The sequence below is a fragment of the Triticum aestivum genome, chromosome 2B (assembly GCF_018294505.1).
Source record: "Triticum aestivum cultivar Chinese Spring chromosome 2B, IWGSC CS RefSeq v2.1, whole genome shotgun sequence".
NCBI classification, from domain to species: Eukaryota; Viridiplantae; Streptophyta; class Magnoliopsida; order Poales; family Poaceae; genus Triticum; species Triticum aestivum.
This window is the reverse complement of record NC_057798.1, coordinates 2975184-2999283: the sequence shown is the minus strand read 5'-3', so window position 1 is coordinate 2999283 and position 24100 is coordinate 2975184. Positions and strand designations below refer to the sequence as shown.

The 24100-nt window shown below is 45.0% G+C and overlaps 1 pseudogene; it reads left to right on the top strand.

Moving 5' to 3' along the window:
• The first annotated feature begins 6986 nt into the window (after positions 1-6986).
• Positions 6987-14015, top strand: LOC123039827 (uncharacterized; annotated as a pseudogene).
• Positions 14016-24100: the final 10085 nt, after the last annotated feature.

Here is a 24100-nt window from a genome sequence, read left to right as displayed (position 1 = left end):
AAGTTGCGTCATTTCTCCTCGACACCGTTGTTGGTCAGCTGGAAGAACGGGGTAAAGAAGAGGGCTATGTTCATGATGGCTTCGACCCATTAATGCCGGTACAAGAACAGGACTATGTTCATGATGGCTCCGGTGACACAATGGAGGAACAAGAAGGAGACCGTGCTGACTGCTCCGGTGACCGAGCCGAGCCCGGCCACGTAATATATATATTAGTTAAGCCCGTGCTGACTAGTTAATTGATGCTTCCATTGTTTTGGTTTATGTACACATATTAATTACTCTCGTCTTTCTTCCTTATAATTTCTAGCCCTCCGGATCGAGCACAACTTCGGTAAGGAGACGAGGCCCGAAGAAAAAGTTGAGCTCGGATGAAAAGTTTGAGATCATAGAAATCGCGCCCGACGGCGAACCGATTGAACCCATCCGGACAAGGAAGGCATTTTCTTCTCAGTGCGGGGTTCTTGTTAGGGAGAAGATCCCGATCAGCATCCAGCAATGGTATAAGCCTAAGGAGGAAGACCCTGAGGTGTCTTATGTCGATGATATGCAGAAAGAATATCTTTGGACTGAGCTGAAGGCAAATTTCACCCTACCGCCAGAGGAGGATCCGGAGAAGCCAGTTAAAGAGGAATTAATCAAGTCTTGTGCTCTTAAGAAGATGGCAACCCTAATGAGGAGGTGGAGGAAAGAGCTGAACCAGTTTGTCAAAAATAAAAAGACACCAGAATTCATCGGCAAATATGAGAAGATCAAAGATCACTGGCCCGCATTTGTGGCCCACAAGACATCGGAAAAGAGTAAGAAGATGTCGAAGACAAACAAGAAAAATGATGCAAAGAAGACGCTTCACCATCGCACGGGGTCAGGTGGCTACCCGCAAGCCCGGCCTAAGTGGTCCAAGGCTGAGAATGATCTGCTTGAAAAAGGGATCGAACCAGAGACAATGAGATGGCCAGACCGTTGCCGGACTTGGTTCTTCGGGTCTGGCGGAACCTTGGACCCTGTAACAGGGTTTTGCCAGTGGACGAACGAGCAACTGGAAATACCAGTCAAGAACCTTCGACACTATATCGATGCAGCCAAGCGAGGAACGTTCCTTCCAAACAGGGAGAAGGACGAGCTCACAATGGCCCTTGGGAATCCTGAGCACCCTGGACGGACAGGAGGCACGGCAGGCTTCATTCCGTGGAAGGTTGGTTTTCCGGATGCAGGGGGTTACAAAACCCACGAGAGGAGGAAGAAACTGGAGCAGGACCAACTGCAGGCGCTGCACGAAAGGGTAATGGGGCTAGAGGATCGAGAAGAGGAACGAGAAGCAGCAGATCGCAGCAAACGACATGCCGAAGCTTCCCCCGAAGCTACCCCGCCATCTCAGCGGAGAAGCAGCGTGGCTTCCACCGAGCTGCTTCAGCCGGAGCATGTCTTGACGGCTCCTGCCAGCTATCCCGTGGATGGTATCACGGAGTCTCAAAATTGCCACATGATGGCGCGATGGATGAATTTGAAGGTCAAGGCGGCTGTTGGCCAAGTTTATCCTAATGGACCCGGCACAACTTATCACTGCCATCCGATTCCAAAAGGATATGCTAAGGTGATGGTGGATGAAATAATGGAGAGATTTGAGGACCTCGTGCTTGACCACCCTACCGGTGAAGGGGAGACTAGGCTGGGTTCTGCTCTGAAGACTCCATGCCTATGGAAGAAGGAGCTCATCAACCTTCTGAACTGGACGCCTCCGCCTCCTCCTCCTGCTCCAGCGAGTCAGGGCACTCCGCCTCCTCCACCGCCTCCTCCACCGCCTCCTCCTCCGGCGAGTGACGATCAGGGCACGCGTGGCGGCACTCCGCCTCCTTCTCCGCCTGCGCCGGCGCTCCCGAGCAGCCAGCAGCATCCTCCTTCTCCGCCTCGCCAGCAAGGGCGGAAGAGACCCGCTGCCGCCCCGGCTGCTCCGGTGCGTCGTACTCCTTCTCCTTCGCCTCGTAAGCAAGCACGAAAGAAGACAGATGCCGCAGCCGCTCCGTCTGCTCCGGCGTCTAGCAACACAACCAGAGGCGGGAGGCAATACAAATACGGTCCATCATCTCTCAAGCCTCTAGAGAAGTTATCATACGAGAGGTCCGAGGAGGAAAACGATACGATTGTGCGGACCCACGTGAAGGAGTTCTTTGAAGGGGTGAAATCAAAGAGACATCCACCTCCGGAGGAGAAGGTAGATCCGGTGAAAGCAAAGCGCACTATCGATGCCCTGAGGAAACCACCAAAGTCTCCGCCGAGAACCAACTATGAGCGCATTACTGAACAGACATATCTCCAAGCCTAGTGGTCGGGAACTACTGTCAGTGCTAAAAGGTCAAAAGAAGGAGCAAAGGGGAAAAAATTGCCCAGCTCGGCGAACAAACACAGCAATCGTGCCCCCCGCTCAATGTGTCTAATGCTCCGGGGACGGTGGCCGGTTATGGCAATCTTGACGATTATTTGCCTGACGATGCACTTCCTGATTTCTTGGAGGTGGACGAACACAGATACGAGTACGGGAAGCCTCTCGTCAAAGATGAAAAATCTCTGACAACAATGATGCGAAGATTCCATAATTGGTACATGGAAACCTGCAGAGAGTCTGAGGGTAAGAATGCTTTGTATTTGCATATTAAAGAGGAGCACGATATCGTTGCAAATGATCTGTTGACTGTTCCATTTGATGAGTTCTTCGCGTTCTTCAATCAAAAGGCCCTCGATAAACTAATGGTCTTTTGCTACTGTCTGTAAGTACTATTTCTGTCATTAAGTCTCTATATATAGCTCGGCTCTTTCATTTCATGTATTTATAATTAATTATCCTCAATATATTATGCAGATTGAAGATCGTCGAGTGCAAAAAATAAGAAATTTATGATATTGGGTTCATTAACACAAATATCATAGATGAATTTCTGGTTAAAAAGTACATCAAAGAGGCCGAGGACAACGTGCTACAATCATTGATAAAAAATCAAAACAAAAATACCATACTCTTTCCTTACAACGGCAAGTGAGTGTTACTATCGTGTGCATATTCGGTTTCCCTTATTACTCGAGCGAGGTTATAGTAATGTAATTGATGAGTTATGCATGCGTGCGCAGGTACCACTATATTCTTCTGGAGATTAAGCTTGAGCGTGGACTAGTAACCGTCTTAGACTCGAGACGGAAAGATCCCAAATCCTATGCGGACATGACTGAAATGCTCAGCAAGTAAGTTCAATCGATCATTATCGCACCATATCGGCAACTTTTTGTTCATTTCCTGATATCTCAAGTAATAATAATTATTTTCTTTGTCTTGCAGGGTTTGGAAACAGTTCACCGCAGAAGCTCCGGGACTGCCGAAGGAGCTGCGATATACATACCCGAAAGTAAGTACTAATGGCTAGCTAGTTGCCCGCATCTCCCGTTGATTCTATAGCTATACTTTCATCAATGCCATTTATAATGTTTCATTATTAGTTTGATTGACCTCTATTTCTCGTAAAGTGCTTGTGGCAGGAAGAAGGGAATGATTTCTGTGGATACTACGTGTGCGAGTTCATCCACAACGCGACTTTGAAAAACAAGCGGGGCTACTCTCAAAGACAATATGAAGTGCGTACGCAATAATATTCACAATTTCATTTTATTACACCATCATTTCTGTTGAGTTTCATTCATATATATGTATTAATTAACCCCCTTCTTCAAATTAGACGTGGCAGATGCGGAATGAACTCCTAGAACCAGATCGCATGAAAGCAATTCAAGAGGAATTGGCGGGATTCTTTCTTGACCACGTCATCAATAAAGCCGGAGAATACCATGTGGAAATTGATTTCAATTGCTAGGGGATTGTAATTATAAAAGATCTTATACATATTGTACATGCATGTATGTAGCCAGTAGCGTCAGATACTTGTTGTTCGACCAATCTCTCGGAGAAGGAGAGAGGTCGATCGATCACTTCTCTCGGTATGCATGAACTTCTGTACTGAATGGTTCTCTCGATCACTTATGTATATATAGTACTCCCTCCGTCTAGGTGTGTAAGTCATCTTACGAAAACCAAATAATCCCAAAACACTTAGGCGCGGTGCATTAAATTCTACCTCGTTTCTTGTTTCTTGACATATCAACCAATAAGAGATGTGGGGTGTGCATTCTTTTAATGACTTGAGACTATCAAACACGACATGCAGTGGTCAGTTCATTGCATGCAATGCTATTAATTACCAAATGAACATTAAGTACTCTCGTTTTCCCCTCCTCCTTGGTCACGGTGCACAATCTAAGATGACTTACTCACCTAGACGGAGGGAGTACGTAGATTCGACCAAGAACGAACATAAGAGAGGACACTTCTTTCTATTAATTAGCTAGCTAACACAATATATGAAACACGTAAATTAACCCCCCAAAACCCCCAATCCCCCCCTTCTTTCAAAAAAAATAACAAAAACCCCAACCAATGGAATGCTGACGCGTGGATGCTTTTTGGTCCCGGTTGATGCCACCAACCGGGACCAAAGGCCCCCTGACTGGGCTCGGCGCACAGAGCCACGTGGAGACACATTAGTCCCGTTCTTGTTTAAACCGGGACTAATGGGTGGAGGTATTAGTAACGGCCCATTAGTCCCGATTCATGAACCGGGACTAAAGACCCTCACGAACCGGGACTATTAGGTGTTTTTCTACTAGTGATGGGTAGAGGGAGATTTACCGTGTAGATTGATGAGTGCAAATTGCGTGCTGCCAAAGTGCACATGGATCCCGATCTTCTTATAGGAGGGTGTGCACATTGATGAGTGCAAATGGCACATGCCTATACTTGTAGACCGTGCGAGATTCACCGTGTTTTGCGTGCTACCAAAGTGCATCTGGATCCCGATCGTGATGAGGCAAGAAGCTGTGTCAATATTTTGTTGTAATTAGATACAAGTGGAGTACACCTCCCCCGCAACTCCCTCTATATATTTAAGAGCAGCTCGATATGGATCTAGCACCACTACACTCATTTCCTTGACACAAACACACAGACACGCGTGCCCCGTCCATGGAGTTAGCTAGCAGCCGGCTATATCAATCTCCAGGTATGTATGTCCAAGTGCCTGGTAATCTCTTCTCTATACTCCCTCTGTAAACTAATATAAGAGCGTTTAGATTATTAAAGTAGTGTTCTAAACACTCTTATATTAGTTTACGGAGGGGGTACTTTTTTATATCTTGTTCTTTCGTTGGTTACTTCAGAAATGCCCGTTATAGGTGTCCTGATACATGTTAAAATGTTGCGAGGTAAGACCTGATATAACATGTGTTGATCATTAAACTATATATATCACAAATGAAAATCACTAGCTAGCTAGCAGTATTTTAAAAAACTATCCTTTCAAACTAGAACCAAACAACTTCACAGGAAGCAGATATAGAAATGGAAGTAGAAACTGTGTCATAAATCTACTAGTAGCTAGCTTGCATGAACAAACAACTTCACACAATCAAAGTTTGCATACTTCTTTTTTTTTTGCGGGAAAAACTTACGATCTATTCATCAACTGTCAAGGTAGTACAAAATATGGCTGAAGTAAAAATTACATCCAGGTCCGTAGACCACCTCGCGACGACTACATAACATGTACAATGCCTTATATGCCGGTAAAAAAATTATCGTTAAAGAAAAACTTTAGTTACCTCCAGAAAGTTTGTAGTCGATATTTCCCTACCCCCGTTTTTCTCATTTCTTAGGCACATGGAATTCTTGTGACCCAACTTTTATTTAATTGTGCAAATTTTAGCAAAACTATAGGAGAATTTCATTGCAAATTAGAATATTTTTTCCATTGCCATTCTATGGTATTAGGTGAATAGAATTTTACATTATTTTACCGGGTACATGAATATACAACTCATACTTCTATATGACTAACATGTAGTTGACTAATAAATATTAATCCAGGCCGAAGTAACATCAAGTGACAAATATGTCACTTAGCAAGTTATTAATATTAATGAGGATATTATATATTTTCTTATTTAAAACCATGGTTTAATTAATTATTATTACCTTCCTTATTTGTACATAGAGAAAAGTCTACATTCACCCGCACAAACCTTATTGAAAAACTCTTACCTTTGAAGAGGTAATAAATCTACGAGCCATTGAACTGCAGAAAATGAAAGGTTCACATTTACTAGGACCATCTTAAAACTTCTTCAAAGTAGAGCCGAACAACTTGATCTAGCTTTTGATGGTTGGATCCGATGATGGCGGCGCTTGATCGTCCGTTCCTTCTTGAAGGCGTTGTTGTTGAAGAACCTTGTCGTCCTTGTTGTGTCATGAGAAAGTTGGTGCGGATAAGGTCATTGCCGTAGTTTCTCCATTGCAGATTGGATGCTTTGGAGTTTTTTTTTCATGGATAGGCATAGCTTTGACCTTGTATGACTTTGCTATTTGCGGATGTGTTTTTTCTTGTGTGTGTTGATGTTGGCTGTGTGCATCCTAGCTATGCATGATGCTTCATATCGAGTCAATAAAATCCACCCTTCATCGAAAAAAAGAACCGAACAACTTGACATAAGCAGAGCAATGGAAGTAGAAAAGATGTCATAAATCTAGCTAGCTAGCTGGGATAAAGAAGCAAGACCACCATAAACCTTTCTGGTATTTCTTGTGTTTTCTGTATCATATTATATACACTTTAAAGCATGTGTGCTGAGTTGAGAAAGAGAGCACAACTGCAAAGTTAATATGGTATTAGATGACAAGACAAAAACACTTTATTAAGTTTTTTTGCTTTACTAAGAGAAAGAGGGCAACTTACATTTTTATGTCCACCTACATACACAAATTGATGAAAAATTACATATTAAGTGTGTATATGGCTCTCTTTTTGCTAGATTTTCCTTACACATGAGTTAAGTAAAAAAACTTTTGACACACTACGTCTAAACATGAATGCAGTTCTTGCACAACACCCACTATGAGTGGACCAGTGGATGGACGCACAAAGAAGGAGCCACTAGCCGTGGTGATTGTGTATGCATTTGACTGCACCACATCGACCCCGAACTGGTACAAGGTAGACAATGTCTTTTGGTTGGTGCAAGAGAAGCTCACCCGCATCAGGGGTAGCAGCCTCGGCTACACATACATCATGTCAACCCCTAATACTTACACGTCAGATATGAAATTAGTTGACTCCGCTGAGATAAACGAAAATGGCTACAAAAGTAGCCCATCCTGGAAAAGGACTGCCTGTGTGAAAAACATGACATCTGGACTCTATGAAGCCCATAGACTAATCAATGAACATGGGAACATGAATGCAATCATCTTGTTATTTTCTGATGGGTTGGTTAACAAGGTGCGACTTCTTTGACGGAGCTGAGGACTTCCTCTCCAGTGTGCCCGTCTACACGTTTACCCTCGGCGGAAATGCATATAACCAGGTATGAATCTGACTAGAGCTAATCCAGTCCATATAATAATTTAAAAATAATTAATTTAATTTTTATCGATATCATGTGTATATGCTACAGGGTCTTCGCACCATTGCAGCAAATTCCCCAGGCGGAATGTTCAGCCCCCTCCCTGTTCCGGACTTGCCAAGCCTATCCGTGCCCTTCTTCCAACTCTTGGATAAGGGTGAATTCCATATATGCCACTCAAAACTTGCCCGTATTCCCATCTGCCATAGGAATTTCCCTCTCCCAGATATGCCATTGAAAATTTGCACCGCATACAGATATGCCACTATGGTCAGTTTGACCATTAGTTGACTGTCAAGCGGCACTTGGAAAGACGATTTTGCCCCTGATACTGTAGCGGCGATACACCGTAGCATTCCGGACAAATTTGGTCACTTCCGAAATTGCGGGCACACGTACTGTAGTGTCCACTTTTACAAAAAAATACCAGTTGTTTGAAATTGTGAACAATTTTTTCAAAAAAAGTGTTAGGAATTCGGAATTTGAAATTACGGAGATTTATTTTGAAATTCAAAAAAAACTGTTAATTTCAAATCTGTTCGGATGCTACAGTATATCTTCGCTACAGTACGGACGCCCCGCAATTCGAGATTGGCCAAATTTGTACGTAATGCTACAGTATGCTGCCGCTACAGTACCAGGTGCAAAGTCGTCTTTTCACATGCCGCTTGACAGTCAACTAACGGTCAAACTGGCCATAGTGGCATATCTGTACACGGTGCAAATTTTCAATGGCATATTTGGGAGAGGGAAATTTCCAATGACAGATGAGGGTACGGGCAAGTTTTGAATGGCATATATGGAATTCACCCCTTGGATAACATCCTCAATGATACCACGATGCACAGTGAGAAGAATCCTAGTCCCACTTCAGGTATATATATACAAAATCATCCGATCCAATCCCAATATAGGAGTATTCATAAAATTATGCTTGCTAGGAAACAAACATATGATTGCGTAAATGATGAATGGCCAATGTTGATGCGCAGGGAGGTGCCCGCTAAATGTAGTGATTGTGTCAGCATTTGATTGCACCACGTCGACCCCAGCTTGGAACAAGGTGAATCGTGAGGTCTATTGGTTGGTGCAAAAGAAGCTAACCCAATTTGTTCATAGTTGCCTTGGCTACACATACGGCATGTCCACCCCAAACACGTACACATCTGAGATGAAACTGGTTGACCCCATGGAGACAGAGGCAAGTGGGTACCCAAGAAGCTCAGCCTGGCGAAGGGATGCTTGCACGAACAACATGGCAGCTGGTCTCGTCGAGGCACACAGACTGATCAGCGAGCACGGGCACCTGAATGGCCTCATCTTGCTCTTCTCTGATGGGTTGATTAACAAGGGCGACTTCTTTGATGGAGTTGAGGGCTTCATCTCCAAAGTGCCAGTGCACACGTTTACGCTAGGTGGAGGTGCATATAACCAAGTACGTATTTGACCAGATTTACTTTAATCCAAATTATGTCCAACAATTTAATGAATTCAATTTGCGCACGTATCATGTATATATGCTGTAGGCTCTTCTCACCATGACAAATAATTCACCGGGAGGCACGTTTCACACCCTCCCTGTTCCGGAAAAACCAAGTTTATCGGTGCCCTTTTCGAGGCTGGTGGATAGCATCCTCAGTGGTGCAGGTATATGTAACAACAAGCATTAGATCCGATCTGAATTCAAGAGTAATCATGATATATGCTTGCTAGGAACATATATATAATTGAATGAATGATAAATATTGATGTGTAGGGAAGTGGCCACGGGACGTGGTGATTGTGTATGCATTTGACAGCACCACCTCAAACCCAGATTGGAAACTGTGAACAATATATTTTGGTTGGTGCAAGACAAGCTCATTAGCATCGTGGATAGCTGCCTCGGGTTCACTTATGTCATGTCAACTGCTAACAAATGCACGTCTGATATGAAAATAGTTGATTCGACCGATACATCGTTAAACGGATACAAAAGAAGCCCGGCCTGGAGACGGACCACATGCGCGAAGAACATGGCGTCCGGCCTCTCTGAGGCGCATGAACTAATCAGCTACCGTGAACACTGGAGCAGCGTCATCTTGCTCTTCTCTGATGGGCTAATCAACGAGGGTGACTACTTTGATGGAGCCGAGGACTTCGTCTCCAAAGTACCTGTCCACACATTTACTCTCGGCGGAGATGCGAACAACCACGTAAGTATCAGATCAGAGATACACTAATCCAAGTTCTGTGACAATTTAATAATTACATCAACTCATCATGTATATAATGCCTATATGCTATAGGTTCTTCATGCCATGGCAAAGAATTCCCCTGGTGGGATGTTTCACCCCCTCCAAGTCCCTGATAGCCCACTAACCATGACGCTCAGGAAGATGATGTGCCCCTACAGAATGAAGCTAGCAATATTTGTGAACCCGGTCATGAGGAACGGGTGACTGGGCTTAATAAACCTAAGCGTAAGTGGAAACGGAAGATTTATCCCGATTCCGCAGTTCGTAGGAGTGCTAGGATTCGAGCCACAAAAAAATTCCATGATGAACTATGAGAGGAATTTTTTGGAATAGCAGAGGTCTTAAGGACTTGGCTAAAAGAAGATTCCTGGCTGAGACAGCTCTAGAGCAGAAGCTAGATTTTGTTGCTCTATCAGAAACGGGTAGAGATAACTTTGCACCGCAGTTTCTCTCCTCACTAGTTGGTGGTATTGATTTCGATTGGCATTGCCTACCTCCGCGAGGAAGATCGGGGGGTATCTTACTGGGTGTGAGATGCGACTCACTTGAAGTCCGTAGTGTAGTGATGGGTGACTTCGCGGTAAAGTTTCGAGTTAGGTCTAAGACGGATGGCTTTAACTGGGCTTTGGTAGCGGTATATGGTGCCGCGCAGCCCGAGTTTAAAGCGGAGTTTCTAGCAGACATTGTTCGAATTTGTGGGTCAGAACAACTACCGATTTTAGTTGGAGGTGATTTCAATATCATCCGGAGGCGAGAGGAGAAGAACAATGATAACTTTGACGGCAGATGGTCCTTCATGTTCAACACCATTATTGAAAGCTTGGATCTGAGAGAGATAGAGCTCTCGGGCCGAAAGTTTACATGGGCCAACGCTCTGCCAAACCCAACCTACGAAAAACTTGATCGGGTTCTTGCAAGCGTGGAGTGGGAACAAAAATTCCCGTTGGTTACGGTGCAAGCTCTTTCGAGGGGAATATCGGATCATACCCCATTGTTCGTGGCCTCAGGGGAGCCGAACCACGTGGGTAATAAGAACACCTTCTCATTTGAGACGTCATGGTTCGAACGTGAGGGGTTCTTAGATCTGATAGCCAGGGAATGGGTTAAAGATGTTCGAGGCAAAACTCCCATTGAGCGATGGCAGAATAAGATTAGGAATTTGAGAAGCTTCTTGCGGGGTTGGGCTAAGCACCTTAGCGGTGTGTATAAGATTGAAAAGGATAGACTCCTTTCTCTTATAAATGACCTGGACATAAAAGCCGAGTCCAATATTTTATTACCCGCAGAGCTTCAGGTTAAAAATGAGGCGGAGAAGAGGTTAAAAGAACTACTCCGCGAAGAAGAACTGAAGTGGGCTTTACGTGCTAAAGTACGTAGAGTGGTCCAGGGGGACGCGAATACTCAGTTTTTTCATTTAATTTCTAATGGCAAGCACAGAAAGAAGTGACTCTTTCAGCTTGAGCAGGACGAGGGTACGATTTTAGGTCAGGATAACCTAAAAACATACATCACTGACTATTATAAGCAGTTATTTGGTCCACCGGAGGATAACACGGTGTCCCTAGATGAGTCCAGAACTAAGGATGTACCTCAGCTTTCGGCTGCTGATAATGAGCTTCTGGTTGCCCCGTTCTCGGAGAAGGAGGTTTTTGATGCCATTGCACAAATGAAAAATAATAAGGCTCCCGGACCGGATGGTTTCCCGGTCAAGTTCTATAAGAAGTGCTGGCACATTATTAAGGGGGATTTATTACCTATGTTTCATGATCTATTCTCTGGACAGCTTCAATTATTCCACTTGAATTTTGGGACTATCACACTACTGCCTAAGAAGACGGATGCGGTCAGAATTGAGCAATTCAGGCCGATCTGTCTCCTTAATGTTAGTTTCAAAATCTTCACCAAGGTCGGGACCAACAGGCTCACACAGATTGCGCATTCTGTGGTGCAGCAGTCCCAAACCGCATTCATGCCAGACAGAAACATCCTAGAAGGGGTGGTAGTCCTGCATGAAACGCTCCATGAAATCCACTCCAAAAAATTAGATGGAGTGATTTTTAAAGTGGATTTCGAGAAAGCGTATGATAAGGTAAAGTGGCCATTTCTCCAACAAGCTTTGCGTATGAAAGGGTTTGATGAAGCCTGGTGCAGACAAGTACAGTCATTTACGCAAAAAGGTAGTGTCGAAATTAAAGTTAATGATGACATAGGTCATTACTTCCAGACACATAAAGGCCTCCGACAAGGAGACCCGATGTCCCCTATCTTGTTTAACATTGTGGTAGATATGTTGGCAGTTCTGATAGGAAGGGCTAAGGAAAATGGTCAAGTAGGTGGATTGGTGCCTCATCTTGTTGATGGAGGTATCTCTATCCTACAATACGCTGATGATACAATCATCTTTATGGGGCATGACTTGGCTAAGGCAAGAAATATGAAGCTGGTTTTATGCCTATTTGAACAATTGACCGGGTTAAAGATAAACTTTCATAAGAGCGAGTTGTTCTGTTTTGGTAGGGCCAAAGATGAACAGGATGCTTATAGGCAATTGTTTGGATGTGAGTTGGGAGAGCTTCCTTTCTCATACTTGGGGATTCCTATCCACCATCGTAGGCTAACAAACAGAGAATGGAAGTGCATTGAGGACCGATTTGAGAAGAAACTGAGCTGCTGGAAGGGCAAGCTTATGTCATATGGAGGCAGATTAATCCTAATTAACTCGGTACTCACGAGTCTGCCAATGTTTCTTCTTTCGTTCTTTGAGGTACCAGTTGGTGTTAGGAAGAGACTGGACTTCTATAGATCATGGTTCTTCTGGCAGGGGGATGAGCTTAAAAGAAAATATAGGCTTGCTAAGTGGGACATCATTTGTAGACCGAAGGACCAGGGGGGTATAGGTATTGAGAATCTCGAAATTAAGAATAAATGCCTTCTTAGCAAGTGGTTGTGGAAGCTTTCGTCGGAGACTGATGCTGTGTGGGCACAGATCCTTCGCGGCAAGTACCTCCAGTCAAAAACTTTGTCACAGGTCTCTGTAAGGCCGACTGACTCGCCTTTCTGGAAGGGTCTCATGAAGGTCAAGCAGGCATTCTTTAATAGGACAAAGTTTGTTGTTGTAAACGGCACAAGTACACGTTTCTGGGAGGATACTTGGCTCGGTGACACACCCCTGGCCATCCAATATCCCTCGTTGTATCGCATTGTTCAACGAAAGGAGGTGGTCGTTGCTTCGGTCTTCCAATCTACCCCCCTTAATTTTCAGTTCAGACGAGTGCTAGCGGGCAATCGTTGGGAAGAATGGCTCCATCTAGTTAGGAGACTGAGGGACATCCAGCTTTCTCAACAACCCGATGAATTACGCTGGAAGTTGACTAAGTCTGGAGTATTCACGGTTAAATCAATGTATATTGATGTTATTAATTCGAACTCCATTCCTACGTCCAAACATGTTTGGGATGTCAAAGTTCCTTTGAAAATAAAAGTGTTTATGTGGTTTGTTCATAAACAAGTAATTTTAACTAAGGATAACTTGATGAAGCGTAATTGGACAGGACCTACTAGGTGTAGTTTCTGCGATCGGGATGAGACTATTAAACACCTCTTTTTTGACTGCCCGCTGGCCAAGGTACTCTGGCAGACGGTCCACATTGCTTTCAACATCAAACCACCGAATTCTGTTAATGCTTTATTTGGGACATGGCTTAATGGGATTGAGCCTAACTTAGCGAGACATATTCGGGTTGGGGTTTGTGCTTTGTTGTGGACTATCTGGAACTGCAGAAACGATCTGGTCTTTAACAGAATATCATGTATACATTTTTTGCAGGTTTTATTCCGGACTACGGCTCTGATCCGTTCGTGGTCGCTACTCACCCAGACGGAGGCCAGGGAGCATTTGGTTACTGGGTCTATCCGTTGGGAGATGGTAGCTCGGGATATCTTCAACCAGTTTGGATGGCGGTCATGTAATAGGATATGCATTTAGTATTCCTACCTAGTTTACCCAGCCGGTTGTGGCATCTTGATATGGCTAGTTGATATATCTAGCTTCTTCGGGCTCTGTGTGAGCTTGTTCTGCTTTTTTTCACTTTTGAGGACCTTTGAAACCATGTTGGCACTACTTTATTTTGTTAATAAGAGGGCCGTATGCATCGTACTGATGCAGAGGCCGGGGTATCCCCCCTTTTCGAAAAAAAAGAAAAAAAAAGTCCCTGATCAAATCTACCGGCGCCCTTCTCACAACTACTGGACAACATCCTCAACGGCACCATGAGATCCACCTAATCCAAAATTCCCAATTCAGGTAATATTATAAATCATTATATATGCTCTGCAAAGAAAATAAAGTAGTATATATTAATTGGCTACTACCTCCGTCTTGGTTTATTGGTCCTCTTTGTATTTTGTGCCAGAATTTAACTATAAGTTTAACTGACAAAATGCTAATGCACGCCATATTTTTTTTTGATGGATTCGTATTTGAACATAGTTTACAACGATACTATTTTCTGTGACATTAACATTTTCTTAATTAAATTCATGAAAAATTTGGCACAAAATACTAAGAGGAGCAATAAACCAGGACGAAGGTAATACGTATTCATGAGTGTGCCAATAAATGGATGGTTACTGATGTGTGACGGTCATTCATGCAGCTAGGAGAAACAAGGAGGGGCACGTGATGATGAAACCGCCCAGCAGTTTCTGAAGCTACTCTACCTCCGCCATTTCGAATCGTCACTACTCACACGGCTCACCTACACAGCGATAAATTTGTAATTTACATTTTCAGCCGGTATCGAATACGGCCAGTCCTTATTTTCTTCTGCATAACTTTCTTTTCAATAACAATGTATTAGTTGCATGAGTTTCCTTTGGTTTTCTTGTAATCACGCTTTACTTTATCAAGTTTCCCTTTTTTTGCATGGTAATACGTGTCTCATTCATATCATAAAGATTAAAGTACAAGTCACGTAAAAACCGACATGACAAAACTGAAAAGATAGCAGAACATCTCTGAGCTTGACACCAACGCCCAACACCTGCCTCCGGCACCACGACAGCAGCCACCGAAGAAAAGAATGATGGATCACCTCCTCATCCGAGCTCGATGCGGCTCCATCGCTGATATGCAGCTTTGCGGACCTTCAAGGTTGCTCATCAAAAGTGAAGCCCTTACAATTGAACGAATCAGACCGGGGCGACACCCCGGACACGCCATCGAACTCCACATCTGGCACCCCACCGTGACTAAGACGTCGTAGAAGGAAACCATACCTACCATCAACGAACCACGAACCCAGCACATGTTCCGTCTTTCAGATGTCGTCGATGCAGACCACAATCTGCATCCGCTCCTGGACTACCTCTCAAGCTCCGCGCCGACGCTGGAGCAAACGCCGTCGCAACGGCGGAGCCCGAGAACAAAGTTCCACCACGAGGATGCCGCCGCCGCCACAACATCCTTGCTTGAACAAACTGGTTTTTAAATTCATCCCCAACCATAGGACCGATGACCTTGTCAAGGAAGGATCCGAAGAATTTTTATTCAACACTATCATCGTCGCCACCGAAACAAAGACGATGAACAGCCTAAAAATCTAGACTACGAGGGAGTAAAAACAATCCACACGCGTGGATCCGATGACCTCCCTCACCACCGACGACCGAAGTCGCCGGCAGAGGGGAGCCGCCGGAGGACAGCGCTGGAAGATTGGGCTCTCCTGGCGGCGGCTAGGGTTCCAGCTGCCAGGGACGGGAGGAAAACGATACAGTTCTAATATTGGTCCGGTACATACAGTTTGAACCGTGTTCGCTAGAACTCCATACATACAGTTCTAATATTGGTCCGGTACGGTCAAGAATGATGGTCCATACATACAGTTCTAACCGTATTTTGTACTTGCTTGCTGCTAGCCGCAAACATGACAAATTTGACTACTCAAATGGCTATTAATTTCGAAGTCAGCGCCTTGGCGTACATGATAGGTTAGCTAGCTGCTGTCTGGCCAAGATGAACATCAAAGTGTGAATATAAAATGGAGTCAGCTAAACCAGCGCTGAGCGGGTGGTCATGTCAAGAAATTGACTAGCAGAGGAGAGATTAATGCGGAGTGATTAACGATGCAACTACAAAGAACTTCAAGTGAGTGTTACTGTCTTGTGCATATTCGGTTTTGCTTACTCGAGGTTAATTATAGTAATGTAATTGATGAGGTATGCATGCGTGCACAGCTTCCACTTTATTTTGATAGAGATTAATTTGACCGGGGAGTAGTAATTGTCTTAGACTCGAGATGAAAAGATCCCCAGGACTATGCGGACATGACTGCAATGCTCCAGAAGTAAGTTCAATCGATCATTATCACACCATATCGGCAACTTTGTTCATTTCCTGATATCAAGTAATTATTATTTTTGTCTCACAGGGTTTGGAAAGAGTTCACCAGAATAGTTCCGGGACTGCCGAGGGAGCTGCGATTTACACACCAGAAAGTAAGTAGTACTTGCTAGTTCTGCGCATCTCCCATTTATTCTATTTTCATCAATACCATTTATCATGCTTGATTATCAGTTTGATTGAACTCTATTTCTCGTAAAAGTCTTGTGGCAGAAAGGCGGGAATAATTTATGTGGATACTATGTCTGCGAGTTCATCTATAACGCGACCTCTCAGCGGGGCTACTTCGGAAAACAATATGAAGTACGTAAACAATAATATTCACAATTTTATTTTATTATCATCATTTGTGTTGAGTTTTATTCATATATATGTATTGACCCCTTCTTTAAATTAGATGTTGCAGATGCAGGATGAACTCTTACCACATGATTGTATTCGAGCAATTCAAGAGGAATTGGCGGGACTCTTTCTTGACCACGTCATAAATGAGAAGCGAGAATACCATGTGGAAATTGATTATAGATGTTAGGGATTGTAAGAGATGTTATATTGTATATATGTAGTAGCGTCGGATCGATATATGAAAACTTGTTGTTCGACCAATCTCTCGGAGAAAGAGAGGTCACTTTCTCTCTGTATATGTTCATGACGATATTGTACAATTAATGGTTCCTTCATTTGCTTACTAGCTAGCGTGTTGAGTTATGTCTATATGTATAGTAGCTAGCGTCGACCAAGCACGGAGAAAGAGAGGTCACTTCTCTCTATTAGCTAGCTAACACAATACGAAACCCTTAAGTTAACCCTCCAAAACAAAAACCCCAGCGCCTGCGAGCTGCTGATGCGTGGTAGCCTTTTGGTCCGGGTTGGTGTTACCAACCAGGACTATAGGTCCTCCTGCCTGGGCGCCCCGCTGCGGCCACGTGGAGCCCCTTCTGTCCCGGTTCGTAAGCGAACCGGGACTAAAGGTTTTGGGTTTTAGTCCCGACCCTTTAGTCCTGGTTCAAGAAAACGGGACTAAAAAGGCCCTCCGGAACCGGGATTAACGGGCCGTTTTCTACTAGTGGCCGTAACGGCCGCCTCTGAGATAGTGGAGGATAAGGCCACGCGCCTTGGCGATCTTGGGTGGCAAATCCTCCTTTATCATCGGGCGGTGGTGATGTCGTGGTGGCGACGAGGGCCCATCGATCCGCGCGTGGCGACCTTGTGGCGGAGGCGACGCTGGCTCGTCCTTCACGCGGGGGAGGCACTAGGGACTCCGGCTCCTGCTTCAAGCAGTCGCCAATGTGAAAGTCGTGGTTGCACGACGGGGATGCGGACTCGTCGTTCACCTGCCGGAGTGGGGATACCGGCTTCCGCTTAATGCAGACCCGCGGGTGGGACAGTGGCTCCTCCTTCACGCGCGTCGTCGACGGTAGTGCCGGGCCCATATGACGGAGCGAACGCTTTGTCATAATCTCCATCTGATGGACGTAGGCACACAAATTCTTCGTCCGTCAGAGACGCCTCCGAGAGGAGATGGGCCCGTTGCTGCGGCTGGTCCTCCTCGTTGCCGGAGGAGATGACTATCTCCTCCTTGACGGAGGAGCCCTCCACGGCTCCACCATGGATGCAGATGGTCCCGGTGAGCGAAGGTGGCGGTGCCATGATCCACCTGACGACGAACTCCCACAGGTGCCGCCTGCCGGCGCGGAGAACCAGGACTTCGGCATCGCTCGGAGATGAGGAAGGTATCTGCGAGGTGGAGGAGGATGGTGCGGTGCTCGGGAGGAGGGTGTGGATCTGGAGCACGACTACAATAGCCGCGGGCAGGCCAGGCGGAGGGGCGGTTTGCCCGCTGTTAGACTACACGAGTTGGTCTCTGGCGCTACCAGCTTGAGCTGGTCAAGCGCACCTTATGCCACCGACCTTGTATGGCGCATGCAGAGCAACGACGGTGTCTCCATCCCATAGATCTAGGATCGATTGTTGTATTCAGTTAGAGAGTGCGTGTGTATTTCCTTCTCTCTCTCCCAGATGTACTCTCTATATTACTGCCCCTTGTGCATGAATACAAGTGTGATGCATCGCAACCTTATCTCAATTCTCAACATGACATCATTCTCACTACATCGTCCTTGGTCGCGAGTTCTCCATGCCAGATCTCGGCCCTCTCTCTCACTTCCTCGGCATTGTCGTCTCCCGCTCATCTTCGGGTCTCCACCTCTCTCAGCGACAGTATGCTTTGGATATCATCGAGCGAGCTAGTATGTCCGATTGTCATCCTGTTCGTACTCCTATCAACTCGGGTGCTAAACTCTCTATATCAGACGGTGATCTCCTCGATAACCCTACTCTCTACCGTAGACTCACCGGTGCCTTGCAGTACATGGCCATCACCCGTCCTAACTTATCTTACGTTGTTGAACACGCCAGTCTTTTCATGCACGCTCCTCGCTCCTCTCACTACTACCTTGTCAAGCGCATTATATGTTACCTCAAGGGCACCCTAGACTACGGCTTGCATATATACCCATCATCACCCTCCATGCTCTTCGCTTACTCCGACGCAGACTGGGTTGGCTGCCCCTACACTCGACGTTCTACCTCTGGGTTTTGCGTTTTTCTTCAGGATAATTTGATATCTTGGTCGTCGAAGCGACAACTTACTGTTTCCAGGTCTAGCGCTGAGGCGCCGTGCCGTTGCCCACGTCATTGCCGAGATGGCTTGGCTTCGACAGTTATTCCAGGAGCTACATCAACCCGTCACTAAGTCTACTGTGGTTTATTGTGATAATGTCTCTATGGTGTATATGTCGGCTAACCCAGTGCAGCCTCAACGGACGAAACATATCGAGATCGATATTCATTTCGTCTATGACAAGGTTTCTTTGTGAGAGGTGCGCGTGTTGCATGTTCCTACTTCTTCATAGTATGCAGATATCTTCACGAAAGGTCTGCCTACCGCTACATTCACACAGTTCTGGTCCAGTCTCAACGTTCGGCAAGCCCACGATGAGACTGCGGGGGGTTGTTAGACTACACGAGTTGGTCTCCGGTGCTACCAGCTTGAGCTGGTCAAGCGCACCTTATCCCACCGACCTTGCATGGCGCATGCAGGGCAACGACCGGTGTCTCCATCCCATCGATCTAGGATCGATTGTTGTATTCAGTTAGACAGTGCGTGTGTATCTCCTTCTCTCTCTCTCTCCCAGATGTACTCTCCATATTACTGCCCCTTGTGGATGAATACAAGTGTGATGCATCGCAACCTTATCTCAATTCTCAACACCCGCTTCAATGGGGCGTAGCGGACAGAGTTGGTTTCTCGAGACGCGGCATTTGCATGGAAGCGGCAACGCCCGAGAGGTGGCGTCAGTGTGCGCCGCTTTCCCGTCCAGTCAAATCGCGGCATCAATGTCGGCGCTGCATGCTCTGGGTCGATATGAATGCGGCACGGCAAGCGGTGCCGTGCGTGGGATGGAAATCATGGGAGGGGCGGGTGCGGGGGTTTGGGTGGGTCAGTGTCGTCAGAAGCGGGCTTCGGAGCGGTCCAGGCGCCCGCAAAGTTTCCTCATTTTTGTCTTCGATTTACGAGAGAAAGTACGTTTAGACAGTGTCGCGGATCGATACAGACCTATATTGGATGATTTCCGCAGTCCGGACATCACGGGCCACACACGTATGCGGGTGGTTTTTGAGATTAACTTTACTAAAAAAATGAGCATAGATGCTTATTTTTAATGACTTATTACAATTCAGAAATAAATAAAAGAAAAAATAGTTGTGATTAACTTAACTAAAAAATGAGCATAGATGCTTATTTTTAATGACTTATTACAACTCAGAAATAAAAAGAAAAAAAATAAATATAGCAGAAAAGAAAAAAAAATTATATAAAAAACTACTCAGAAATAAATAGAAGCAAAAATAGTTGTGATTAACTTTATTTAAAAAATGAGCATAGATGCTTATTTTTAATGACTTTTTATAATTCAGAAATAAATAGAAGAAAAAATAGTTGTGATTAACTTAACTAAAAAATGAGCATAGATGCTTATATTTAATGACTTATTACAACTCAGAAATAAAAAGAAAAAAATAAATATAGCAGAAAAGAAAAAAAACTATATAAAAAACTGCTCAGAAATGAGCATAGATGCGCTTATAGATAAAATTCAATCTAAATTCATAATAAATTTCTACTAATTTGAGAGAAATTCAATATGAATTTAGATTAAATTTCCTGTATAAGGGCATCTATTTTCATTTTGAGAGGAGCTCAACAAAGGGAGAGAGGGAGGGGCTTATAAACCGGTCTGATTCCCCTTCGGTTGGCGGGGTGGGACTAAACTCTGACCGCAACGAGGACCAACCCTTTAGTACCGGTTGGTGGCATGAACCGGGATTAAAGGGCAGCCTTTGGTCCCGGTCCAAGCCACCAACGGGACCAATGGTGGTGGGCCAGGAGCGAGGCGCATTGGTCCCGGTTCGTCCCACCAACCGGAACCAATAGGTCCAGACGAACCGGGACCAATGTGTTGGGGAACGTAGTAATTTCAAAAAAATTCCTACGTACACGCAAGATCATGGTGATGGCATAGCAACGAGAGGGGAGAGTGTCCGTCCACGTACCCTCGTAGACCATAAGCGGAAGCGTTATGACAACGCGGTTGATGTAGTCGTACGTCTTCACGATCCGACCGATCCAAGCACCGAACGTACGGCACCTCCGAGTTCAGCACACGTTCAGCTCGATGACGATCCCCGGGCTCCGATCCAGCAAAGCTTCGGGGATGAGTTCCGTCAGCACGACGGCGTGGTGACGATGATGATGCTCTACCGGCGCAGGGCTTCGCTTAAACTCCGCGACGATATGACCGAGGTGGAATATGGTGGAGGGGGGCACCGCACACGGCTAAGGAACGATCCGTAGATCAACTTGTGTCTTATGGGGTGCCCTCCTGCCCCCGTATATAAAGAAGGGAGGGGGAGGTGCGGCAGGCCCCTTTGGGGTGCGCCTGGAGGAGTCCTACTCCCACCGGGAGTAGGACTCCCCCATCTTGCCTTGGTGGAGAAGGAAAGGGGGGAGGGGAAAGAAGAAAGATGGGTGCCGCCCCCCCCCCCCTTCCTTGTCCTATTCGGACTAGGGGGGAGGGGGCGCGCGGCCTGCCCTGGCCGGCCCTCCTCTTCTCCCTCATGGCCCACTAAGGCCCATTAACCCCCGGGAGGGTTCCGGTAACCCCCCGGTGTTCCGGTAAAATCCCGATTTCACCCGGAACCTTTCCAATGTCCAAACATAGGCTTCCAATATATCAATCTTTATGTCTCGACCATTTCGAGACTCCTCATCATGTCCGTGATCACATCCAAGACTCCAAACAAACTTCGGTACATCAAAACTTATAAACTCATAATAAAACTGTCATCGTAACGTTAAGCGTGCGGACCCTACGGGTTCGAGAACTATGTAGACATGACCTAGAACCATTCTCGGTCAATAACCAATAGCGGGACCTGGATGCCCATATTGGTTCCTACATATTCTACGAAGATCTTTATCGGTCAAACCGCATAACAATATACGTTGTTCCCTTTGTCATCGGTATGTTACTTGCCTGAGATTTGATCGTCGATATCCAATACCTAGTTCAATCTCGTTACCGGCAAGTCTCTTTACTCGTTCCGTAATGCGTCATCCCGTAACCAACTCATTTGGTCACATTGCTTGCAAGGCTTATAATGATGTGCATTACCGAGAGGGCCCAGAGATACCTCTCCGACAATCGGAGTGACAAAACCTAATCTCGAAATACGCCAACTCAACATGTACCTTCGGAGACACCTGTAGTACTCCTTTATAATCACCCAGTTACGTTGTGATGTTTGGTAGTACCCAAAGTGTTCCTCCGGTAAATGGGAGTTGCATATTTCTCATAGTTACAGGAACATGTATAAGTCATGAAGAAAGCAATAGCAGTATACTAAACGATCAAGTGCTAGGCTAACGGAATGGGTCATGTCAATCACATCATTCTTCTAATGATGTGATCCCATTAATCAAATGACAACACATGTCTATGGTTAGGAAACATAACCATCTTTGATTAATGAGCTAGTCAAGTAGAGGCATACTAGTGACTATATGTTTGTCTATGTATTCACACATGTATCATGTTTCCGGTTAATACAATTCTAGCATGAATAATAAACATTTATCATGATATGAGGAAATAAATAATAACTTTATTATTGCCTCTAGGGCATATTTCCTTCAGTCTCCCACTTGCACTAGAGTCAATAATCTAGATTACATAGTAATGATTCTAACACCCATGGAGTCTTGGTGTTGATCATGTTTTGCTCGTGAGAGAGGCTTAGTCAACGGGTCTGCAACATTCAGATCCGTGTGTATTTTGCAAATCTCTATGTCTCCCACTTGGACTTGGTCTCGAATGGAATTGAAGCGTCTCTTGATGTGCTTGGTCCTCTTGTGAAATCTGGATTCCTTTGCCAAAGCAATTGCACCAGTATTGTCACATAAGATCTTCATTGGTCCCGATGCACTAGGTATGACACCTAGATCGGTAATGAACTCCTTCATCCAGACTCCTTCATTTGCTGCTTCAGAAGCAGCTATGTACTCCGCTTCACATGTAGATCCCGCCACGACGCTTTGTTTAGAACTGCACCAACTTACAGCTCCACCGTTTAATAAGAACACGTATCCGGTTTGCGATTTAGAATCATCCGGATCAGTGTCAAAGCTTGCATCAACGTAATCATTTACGACTAGCTCTTTGTCACCTCCATATACGAGAAACATATCCTTAGTCCTTTTCAGGTATTTCAGGATGTTCTTGACCGCTGTCCAGTGATCCACTCCTGGATTACTTTGGTACCTTCCTGCCAAGCTTATTGCTAAGCATACGTCAGGTCTAGTACACAGCATTGCATACATGATAGAGCCTATGGCTGAAGCATAGGGAACATCTTTCATTTTCTCTCTATCTTCTGCTATGGTCGGGCATTGAGTTTGACTCAACTTCACTCCTTGTAGCGCAAGAAACCTTTCTTTGCCTGATCCATTTTGAACTTTTTCAAAATTTTGTCAAGGTATGTGTTTTGTGAAAGTCCTATTAAGCGTCTTGATCTATCTCTATAGATCTTGATGCCCAATATGTAAGCAGCTTCACCGAGGTCTTTCATTGAAAAACTTTTATTCAAGTATCCCTTTATGCTATCCAGAAATTCTATATCATTTCCAATTAATAATATGTCATCTACATATAAAATCAGAAATGCTACAGAGCTCCCACTCACTTTCTTGTAAATACAGGCTTCTCCAAAAGTCTGTATAAAACCATATGCTTTGATCACACCATCAAAATGTTTATTCCAACTCCGAGATGCTTGCACCAGTCCATAAATGGATCGTTGGAGCTTGCACACTTTGTTAGCACCTTTTGGATCAACAAAACCTTCCGGTTGCATCATATACAACTCTTCTTCCAGAAATCCATTCAGGAATGCAGTTTTGACATCCATTTGCCAAATTTCATAATCATGAAATGCAGCAATAGCTAACATGATTCAGACAGACTTAAGCATCGCTACGGGTGAGAAAGTCTCATCGTAGTCAACCCCTTGAACTTGTCGAAAACCTTTCGCAACAAGTCGAGCTTTATAGACAGTTATATTACCATCAGCGTCAGTCTTCTTCTTAAAGATCCATTTATTCTCAATGGCTTGATGATCATCGGGCAAGTCAACCAAAGTCCATACTTTGTTTTCGTACATGGATCCCATCTCAGATTTCATGGCCTCTAGCCATTTTGCGGAATCTGGGCTCATCATCGCTTCCTCATAGTTCGTAGGTTCATCATGGTCAAGTAACATGACTTCCAGAATAGGATTACCGTACCACTCTAGTGCGGATCTTACTCTGGTAGACCTACGAGGTTCAGTAGAAACTTGATCTAAAGTT